General features: G+C 35.3%; 1 long non-coding RNA gene across 1 annotated transcript; it reads left to right on the top strand.

Moving 5' to 3' along the window:
- The first annotated feature begins 5,517 nt into the window (after window positions 1-5,517).
- Window positions 5,518-7,100, top strand: LOC115924070. Its single transcript, XR_004064167.1, has 2 exons — window positions 5,518-5,870; window positions 6,331-7,100. It is a non-coding gene; the product is annotated as an uncharacterized LOC115924070 (long non-coding RNA).
- The last annotated feature ends 3,491 nt before the right edge of the window (window positions 7,101-10,591 follow it).

Consider the following 10,591-nt stretch of genomic DNA (forward strand, 5'->3'; position numbering starts at 1 on the left):
GATACAAAATTTCGAATTTTTGTTTGCGCTGGGCTGGGCTGCTGGCTATAGAATTCAAAGCTCGTTTCACAATTACATTTTCTAATAAATGAGTATGATGCATATATAATGTTGTTTCTTTTATAATATTTTTAACACAGTCTTTATCATGTCTCTTTGTCGGGGTCCAGGGGGTGCAGCACGGGGGTGAAACAAAATTTCGAATTTTTGTTTGCGCTGGGCTGGGCTGGTGGCTATAGAATTCAAAGCTCGTTTCACAATTACATTTTCTAATAAATGATTATGATGCATATTTATTCGTCCTCTTACTTTTTTCTCTTCTCTCTCTCTCTCTCTCTCTCTCTGTGTTTTCTTTTTTTTTTTGGGGGGGGGCGACCCCCCCCCCCCCACCTAGCTATGCGCCTGGCACTAACACCGTCCATCTGGATAGGGGCGAAAAACTGAGCGTGACAGACGGGTACAAGCAAAGTGTGCAGGCATTGAAATAATGACATAATACATTAGTAAACAACAACATTTTAAAGCATCTTTCTCTGGTGTGCTTTAGCGGTGAAATGGTCACTTATCATGATAATTAAAGTTTTTTGCAAGAGAAGTTTAATCTTCGATCTTCGATCAAAGCTTTGGAAATATAAAACGATGTAATTTCAAATTCCAAAAAGTACATGCAGAACAAGACCTAAAAATTGTATTTTACGTCATTTTTATATATACAAATGAAAAAAACAAATACAAGTACCTACAACAGCGTAACGGAAGGGACACAAAATTGTTTTACCTTTGACCTGCTATAAACGTTACATTTTTGTGCATTTATATTATCTTGAAGATATTAAAACAAATTATTGACAAAACAGATAATATGAACTTCACATACTTTTTACCATAAATATGTAGTTCTTTATTAATTTATGGCTTTAAAAAGGGAATTTGGAGTAAAAATATCGCGAAATTAAAAATGTCAATATTGTTTAATGTACGTTCATCTGATACCGAAGACAACTACAATGTTATTTAGTTATAAATACAAATACACGCTTTATAGACTAAACAATTTCATGAAATTATTCACATTTATATAGTTTTTCATCAGATTTGAAGTTTGCGATTCTTAGCTTGATATAATGTCTGCGTCTTTCGTATCACAAAAAGAAGAAGAGCTTTTGTCAGCAATCTACCCATCTTTTTCTAAGCTTGTACTGATACACACCAAAAGAAATATAATTTGTAATTATTGCTTTGATGGGGAAATTATTTAAAACAAAATTTGACCAGAGAAAACAAAAGGAGGGGGGAGGGGAAATTTGTGTACTAGTGAAGGTTTATGGGTACTTTGATTTTGCCAGCGGGGTGAGGGGGACCCTCTCAGATCCTTAACCGAATGCACCACTGTAAATATCCCGCTTACATGTTATTTACCAAATGAATGATTAACAATTTCGATAAATTGGTCGTTGATGATTCGGACATGTATATTACAAGATTTGTGTTGTAGAAATGGATAAAATGTACTTGAACAAAGCAATATACAAAATTATTTATACTGCTGATAAGAAGAAGCAGCAGCTGTATTGACTTACTAGTTATAGTTATAGTTACTATAACTACTACACATACTACTACTGTAGTAGTATGTGTAGTAGTAGTAGTAGTATAGTAGTAGTAGTAGTAGTAGTAGTAGTAGTAGTAGTAGTAGTAGTAGTAGTAGTAACGTATCGGAAGTTGTAACACAAAACAGTAGTAGTAGTAGTAGCAGCATAAAAGGACACGTATCGCATCTCCGATTTATCTATGTATCTACCGGACCCCGTGCAAGGAAATGATTGATATGGCGACCATGCCTTTTTGCCTTGCCACATGTTCTTCAACGCTTTGTAATATACTTCGTTTCTACGTTTATAGAGAGCTTTGTACAATCACTAACAAACCTTCTTAGAACATATCATTTTAGCAATTGGAGGAACTTTAGGGATGTTCCATTTGCTTCCTCCCCCACCCCCTAGCTCCCCTCCCCCTCTTATAGTATACCTGCTTGATGTTATTTTGTGCGCTTAGAAACAGTATGTTATGTACTAATAGAGGACTATTTGAGACCAATGGTTATTAAAGTTAAAGTATACATGATGTAGCACATATCAAATGCACCCAAGGAAAACAAAAACAAAAACAAACAGAACATTTCACAGACAGTGATGAATGCATATGTCCGAGTAATATATGACAGTCACGTATATTATGTATCAGAGGCTCTGCGTGGCTGCACAGACTGGGATTGCAGGCTCGCAAACAAGAACATCTTTCACTAACGTGTAAAGGGTCATTTTGTGACTATACGTAATTATTTTGGTAATACATTGGTGAGGAACTACAAAATTCCTGGACTTTGTCAATTAGAGAGTATTACAAAAATGAATGGTCAAAGTGAAACTACAACTACACTACCTAAAATAACATACATAGTATTTGTAATAAAAGTAATAGTGTTACTAGAGTACCAGTAGGCACATTGACCTAATTATTTTTATTATTTATATTATAATTTTATTATCACTATTATTATTATCACTATTATTATTATCATTATTTTTTTAATTATTATTATTATGATTGATATTATCATCACTATTATTATTAGTTGTAGTAGTAGTAGTAGTAGCAGTAGTAGTATTATCATTCTTGTCATTATTTATCATCATAATAATTGTTTAATTGTTATTAGCACTACAATGGTAGAACAAGCACTGACACCCAGTAAACTAGTTCATGTAGCATTTTTACTACTACTAGTATTGGTTGTGAGGGAAGTAGAATGGTAAAAAATGGTTTGTACGTATCATTCGTGAAAACTGGAAAAATTCACCTCACTAAGATATTTTGATTTGGGGGGGGGGGGGTTCGATATTCAAGCTTATAAACATTGATCTTAATATTTACTCGATTCGTGAATGATTTGTGGAAGCATTCTAATAAAAAAAATTAAACTGTTTCTATCAAAACCAACTTTATATCAGGGTGGACTTCCCCCTTTAACTGAAAGTATCACCAGAGACGAATATTAATGACTCCCAAATATCAGAAGCATAACTTTAATTCCATTCTAGTTCGTTTATCAGAATAAATGCTATAATCTTAACATAAATACAGTAGGATATTGAAGTCCTGTTCAGTCTCCAAAAATAAGTCTGATTGAAACTAGCGTTGGGCACTTAAACTTTAGGAATGGAATGTAGAAGGACATTTGACCAATTTTATCGTTCACTTGGGATGTAATGGGATTTGTGGTGAGCTCCCTCTCCCTCTCTCTCTCTCTCTCTCTCTCAACTTATTTTACGATACTTCTTTTGATTTCATGCTCTTTCCGTCCATGCTCTTTCTTATCCAGCTCTGTTCTTTACATGAAGTTGTGCAGATATATAAATATGTACAGTGATGTGGAAGATCTAATCTATGTGTACGGTAAAAAAAAGAACAGGCGCAATCCTAGCCCAACTATGTTTTCTACACCTCCGGTGATTGCACTATATTTCAGTTAGAATTTAGTGGCATAATATGTTGCAGACATAATGGTATATTTATTCTAACCTCTGGTTTTACCCCCAAAATGGAATTCTTTGATGCCATTTCATTCGACAATGTATATCAAGACTAAATTTATTAATGAGTCATCATTCGTTTAATTTTTAAATGGATGTCATATTTAGACACGTGACGTAATCAAGTGGTATAATCACTCGATCGGGATGTAAGATGGTAAAATGTTAATTGTTATCTCTCTTTATCTCTCTTTTCAGAAAATGTATTTTGTTTATTGCGTTTTCTCTCTCTTTCATGTCTATCTTTTCATTGTTGTTGTTATCACTGGACGTGGAGGCCTGGCCACCCATGCTCTTAATTACCTACACCACTTGTGCCAGGAGACAATTGTGTTGTAATGGATGATTCTCTGCTTTGTTTTTGCAAAAATATATATACAGCAGGGTAACTACCTCGGTATCTATAATTATAAACGACACTGGACAGATGTTTGAACAACAGCGATACAGAATTACAATGATTTTATTCCAAATTCCATCACTTTCTATAATTTCCTTGTTCGTGCTAGTCTTCAACACTCATTTTTGGTGTGAAAACAATGCAGTAAATGGAAGCCAGTTGAATTCCAATTTCCATGCCGGTGTTGAATTAGCATTTTAGAGGTGTCTTTTCTAAGACTCCGAGTTGATGTTTGGTTGTGCAATGTTTGAAACATCAGGGGCCTTCTGTCAATTGACAATTGAACAACGATTTCATTTTAAGATCTCCAGTAGCTGATAATACTAATGAAATGAATATACAATGTAAGCATCTTCTCCATTTTATATATTAGCCCCATATCAAGCGATGCGATTATAGCCTTGCAATGAGAGTACACGCTCATACCATAGTAGGTTCATGTTTATACATTAGTGTACGGTGTACCTACTTAATGTACTCCTATGATACATAATATGCCATGTCCATTGGAAGACAAGGAATTGACCCCTAGCTGCCACATTCCTAAAGTGTGGTCAGAACAGGAATGTGGCAAGGGTCAAACCCTTGACCCCCGATGGACATGGCATGTGTCTGAACGTCTGAACATTGTATGTGCACTGCTTGGAAATGCCCACACACTCTGCAAATCATTCATTGAACAACTCAATATCAATTGTGAGCATATTGGAGGCAATACTGAAGTAATTGTTTCTTTGTTTATATTTTGTTCTGTGATATAATCATAAAATACAAAATACAGCATGAGTTGACTTTGTTCAGAGTACGATTATGCGAATTTAAATTTGGTTTCGAAGTAAAATTAATAAGGACATTCTGAGACATTTCTACCAAATCATTTTAATCCTTTAATTATGTACTTGCAATTCTGCATGTATTTCAGCGAAAGCAATGCCCTTATAAAAAAGTACCATGGTAACCATGGTAAAACCATGGTAAAACCATGGTACCACCGTGGTACCTGTGGTACTCGTCTCTAACCATGGTACTACCATCAAAGAACCATGGTATTACCATGGTTATATGACAAGTACCATCGTATACCATGGTACTTCCGAATTTGTACCATGGTACTCTATGGTACCTGTGGTACTAGTCTCTAACCATGGTACTACCATGCAAGAACCATGGTATTACCACGGTAATATGACAAGTACCATGGTATACCATGGTACTTCCGAATTTGTACATGGTACATTGTGGTACTTAATTGGCAGTTGTATGGTTCTAACCATGGTTCAGTACCATATGTTGTGTTTGTTTTGTTTGTCTGATTGATTTAATTATACAATTAATGTGCAAGTATGAGTCGTTCGGTAGGAATCGTTTGCAATTTTTTTAAAACAAAAACAACAACAAATTACCGAACGCATGAAATCATTTTACCGGACGCATGAAATCAAATAACAAAACATATAAGAACCATTAAAAAAAATTTTTAGAATCATTAAGAACAAGATAGAAAAAATTATGATTACAAAAAATATATATTTTCATTTGGCCATTTATCAATAGTGTGTAAATGTAGAAATTGTGCAACAGCTTGAAATATCATAAAGAAGGACTGCACAAGTCAAGACTATTACCTACAAGCCCCAACCCCACACAACCAGCGCATGCAGCTACAGCTACACAACCAAGGAGCAGCCATTGTGTGTGCCAAGGATCGCTGTACAAGCAGTGCTAGTGCAGTGTACGTGTATGCTGTGTACATGCAGCAATATAGTACGTGCACTGTTGTTCACAGTCCAGCTTCATTCCTCGTGTTCATCTTGGTGTTTTAGATCTGCAAAATCATGCTGAATTCTGTTTTTCCCGGCTAATCTACAACAGCATGGGTAAGTTTAAGAATCATCTACTTTATTTACAATATGTACATAGATCTAGTCGATGTCTAGATAGTTATTTATGATGTCAACTGGGACTTAAAATACATTCGACAGGATAACAGTTAAGACTGAACATGTATGATCCCATGTACGTTATTTGTTGTAGTATCTTGATGGGTTTATGGGGCTTATCATTCAAACTTTCAAAGCAAAGTTTGTCCATTTACATACACATTGTCATTAACTCTACTGTTAGTATATAGTGTCACTGTTCGAAGGATTGAATGTTTTATTCTTTTTAGAAAATAAATAGAATACTGCATAAAAATCCAGCAAATTAACGAATTAAGCTAATCGATGTCATGTCTGCCTCTGCTCTGTGACTGCATGTGTGATTTCATGTTGACAGTTGTTGATATTCATATTTGTTTTTTTTATTTAATTCAAAATTGTCTTTTTTAAATTACAGATATATACGCAACATGACAAATGAGTAGTTTCCATATCGACGTCGCTCTTTATTATCATCTTGACCAAAACATCAACACCACCATCACCATTTCTTCGTCGTTGACCTCCGTTTTGGCGTTTAAACTTGAAGTTTGTTGCGAACTCTAATAATGAATTGGACATTGGCATTATCAACTTTTGTTCTGTCTTTGAACACCATCGACGTCAAACTTTGATTGAAGGTAAGAACGTCCTTTTTACCTTCTTCGTCTTCGATTTGCTTTTCGTCGTTTCCAAGTCTGATCCTGACTCCGGCTAATGATGAATTTATCGACTTTCGATCTGTCTTCGATCACCGTCGACGTCGAACTCTATACCAAGTTTCACCATCGCCAAACATGGACTTCGCATCCGATCGACATTGCAGACTCTTGGCTGATGATTACCCAACGTCATCGATGATCTACCATAGGAAGTAGGCCTAGCTACCAATTGTTTCTTCAAACCAAATTCGAGTACGACATCGTCAACAAATCTCGCATCTCCGCTGGAAGGACAGTTTGTAAATTGTACTATTGAATATGAGCGGCAGTCTTTCGCTATAGAAATAGACTAACCACTTTACTTATAATATTGCTGTGTGCTGAAAGTGTTAGTGTCATATGCAATGTAACAAGCGGCAGTCTTTCGCTATAGAAATAGACTTCAGTTTTCGACTGTAAATCGTTTTATATATTTTACGCGAGATAGATTTTAGCTCGTTTGAATAAACGCCTTTAAAAAAGTAAACATATTGTTTCCAGTGTTTGATGTTTGATACGTCATATGATCATTTGACAATAATGATCAACATTATTGTGATGTCTTTTGTTAACAGATGAAAGAGTAGTGGCCGAACCTTGAGAATATGGATAATTGTGCTAAAAAGTGGACTTCATGCCAGCTCCTGTCATTTTGTGTCTACTTTGCAGACCAGCATGTTCTTTCAAAGTTAAATGATCAAGGGCTGGCAGATATTATGAGGAATACTGTGTTGAAAGTGCTTAATTTAGGTAGTAGATTTGTAAATGATAACAAAAAATCAATCATGCAATGTAATCAATGCTTTCTTTTTTATTAAGCTTCATGCAGAATGGAAAGGCGACTGGGTACGTGCAGTAACATTATAGTACAAGTACCATGGCAACCTACGTACAGGAGAACAATGGTAACGAAAGGTGTGGGAGAACCATGGTACCGAAAACCATGGTCATAGTACCAAGAACCATGGTACCGAAAACCATGGTCATAGTACCAAGAACCATGGTACCGAAAACCATGGTCATAGTACCAAGAACCATGGTACCGAAAACCATGGTCATAGTACCAAGAACCATGGTAACCATAGTACCGAGAACCATGGTACCGAAAACCATGGTACCGAGAACCATGGTAACCATGGTACCGAGAACCATGGTAACCATGGTACCGAACACCATGTTAACACTGAACCATGGTTATCATACTTCGGTGTTACCATGGTTTTCAGTACCATGGTTACCATGGTTCTTTGTCCAAATTACCATCCACCATGAGAACCATGGTAACCATGGTACTGAAACCATGGTTTTTACATGGTACATTTTTGTAAGGGTGTTTATGTAAAAATTATGATTTATGTTTCTCAACATAACTGTTTGTAATAGGTCAATTTGATTCAAATCCGTTAATTCGGCTGACAGACACGGGTTCAGTTACTAAATCACATCTTTTATTTTATAATTTTTAAACTTTGGTAATCATTTCCCTTTTGTGGCAGAAATCTATGTTATTCCCATTAGTCTAGAGTTCATCAGAAGGAAACAAAAGTATGATATTGATAACATTGTTGGTGATAGTATTTTTATTTTTCATGATCGAAAACGACATAGGTGTGCATAAGGTAGCTGCTCAGGCACTTTAATAGACGCTTGTTCCAAACATAATACATGTACATGTATATCTGTTAACAGTTTCAGATCAGAGACTGTGCCTCACAGACTAGTTATTTCAAGGCGTGTTTCATTCCCTTGCCCATGTTACCGGAAGGACTCTGTTTCAAACGTTTCGCGGGGTTTTATCAGACTTGGCGCGCCGTATCTTCCCAACATTGTGCTTTAATTTAGCCCATAATATTGCCAAAAGGAAATAATCATGTGGAATATGACTACCGATTTCAATGACTGGCTTATTAGTCCTTTATGTTGGATGCATATTTGGTGCTACAGTATTCCTGGTATCCATTCCTGAAATGATATTAAATGGTGGATTGATGCTGAGAAACATGAGATGAACCACGTACATCATCACTCGAGTGTCATCAGCTGTGCAGGTAAAAAAGTTCTCCCTTTCCATAGACACAGAATATATTGCGATAGTCTCAAGCAAAGTATTTATCGCCAATGCTGTTTTGTATATATACACCCCTGCATCAACCAGACTAGGAGACAATATGTATTTGTGTATATGTCATTAGATATATGTCTCTTTCACCAGATCACTGTACTCATAATAATACCATTCGTGTTATTATCTCTTTGAAGTGACGTTGTTGCGTTATGTTACTCTAACTGTAATAGTATATTTTGAGTGGTTGCCAACTGGCCGTCTAGCCAATTCTATTTTGCAATATAATCAGATTATCCTTTGGTGAGCCTTTTTCATGGCAATCACTGCAAAAATAAATTTCTCGAGCATGGTCTGCAATAATGGAATTACAAACATGTTTATGCTGTGAATTGTGGAACACACGAGGGTTACATTTTCACTCATTCGTATATATTGCAGTTGGAAGGGCGATCGACTATTATCATAAGTCAAAACTTAGTATTCCCGAAATGCTTCAAGTTTAAAGGTACTATGTCCCTTTTGCAGCCAACCTCAAATGCTGCATGTGGAACTTTGCGGGAATTATGAATATGTCATGTATGTCCTATCTGTGAAATTTGAACGTTAGCAGTGTCCTCATATTCAAATTATGCAAGGAAATCCGTTTACTTGCTAGACTTCACTGTCAGACACTATTGAGTGACTGACTGGCTTTTTGTCTTCTTTGGTAATAACATGAAAAGTTAAGTGAATTCCGCTTTATATTGTTGAATTTATTTCAATCACAAACTGTACCTTTATTCCAGAATTTGATAAAAAAATAACAAATTTGATTTAACTTAGAATAACTGGTATTACGAAAATGCCAAAAATAGTAAATAGGAGATGGGAGAACCAGGTTTTTATTTTGAGTGATTAATTTGTTTCTTCAATTGTTTTGTTGTTGTTGAAAGTACCGTTATAAGGAAATTTAACCAACGTAACTTGTTGTTCTTCGATGGATTTTTTGGCACCATATTTAATAAGACCATTCCCACTTATACAAAGTATAGGGGATGGGAAAAGGAGGAATCATGTCTTTATTTAACTTGAATACTGGATTTATTTTCCATTTTTTCCATTCTATTTTTTAGTAAATATTTAACGAAATTGTATCGGTGCGATCGTTCTTCTTTCTTGGAATGTCTGAAACATTATTTCATAGGAAGGTTCATTTCAATTGTGGTAAACAAACTTATTGCTTTGTATTCATTTCAGTGTCAGTTTAGTAGATGTATCATCGGGCCGAGAAGGCAGGTATTATATATTCTATTCTATATAATTATTATATCTAGATCTCCAAAATAAACATACACAATCAATTAACAACTATACCGGTGTAATTTTTTTTGGAATGACAGAAAATTTACTGGAAAATAACCGAGGGATAAGAAATGAGATGTGTCAGTCACAGACCATAAACGTACCACCAACGTTGGTGGTACGTCTATGGTCAGACACGGATAGAAAAGTTCAAATTTACAACCACACGCACTGCATAATCACATTTTACACATACACATTAGCGACGTACTTCAGCAAACAATACTCGACAAAATGTTTTCCCGTTATTTCACTTTTTGTGTGACCATTAATGGATTTCTTTCTTTTTACTGCCTTCATCTTCTATTTCTCCATATGTATATATTTGCTTTTCTGTTTCTTTCTTTCCTTATATATTTTCAATGTTTTTCTTATTTCTCTACCTCTCTTTCCATAATTGTATTATTTCTTTGTTTCGTCCGTTCTTTCTCTATATGTCTTTTCTGATGTATTTCTGAGTTTTCTCTTCTTTCATCTACTCTCTTTCCTAATATATTTCTTTCTTTCTCTTTCTATTCTTTCTGTTGTATTGCCTTGTCATTTGATTCATCTTCTTTTTCTATATTTCCTTA

Source organism: Strongylocentrotus purpuratus, unplaced genomic scaffold (assembly GCF_000002235.5).
Source record: "Strongylocentrotus purpuratus isolate Spur 01 unplaced genomic scaffold, Spur_5.0 spur5_contig_36, whole genome shotgun sequence".
Taxonomy (NCBI): domain Eukaryota; kingdom Metazoa; phylum Echinodermata; class Echinoidea; order Camarodonta; family Strongylocentrotidae; genus Strongylocentrotus; species Strongylocentrotus purpuratus.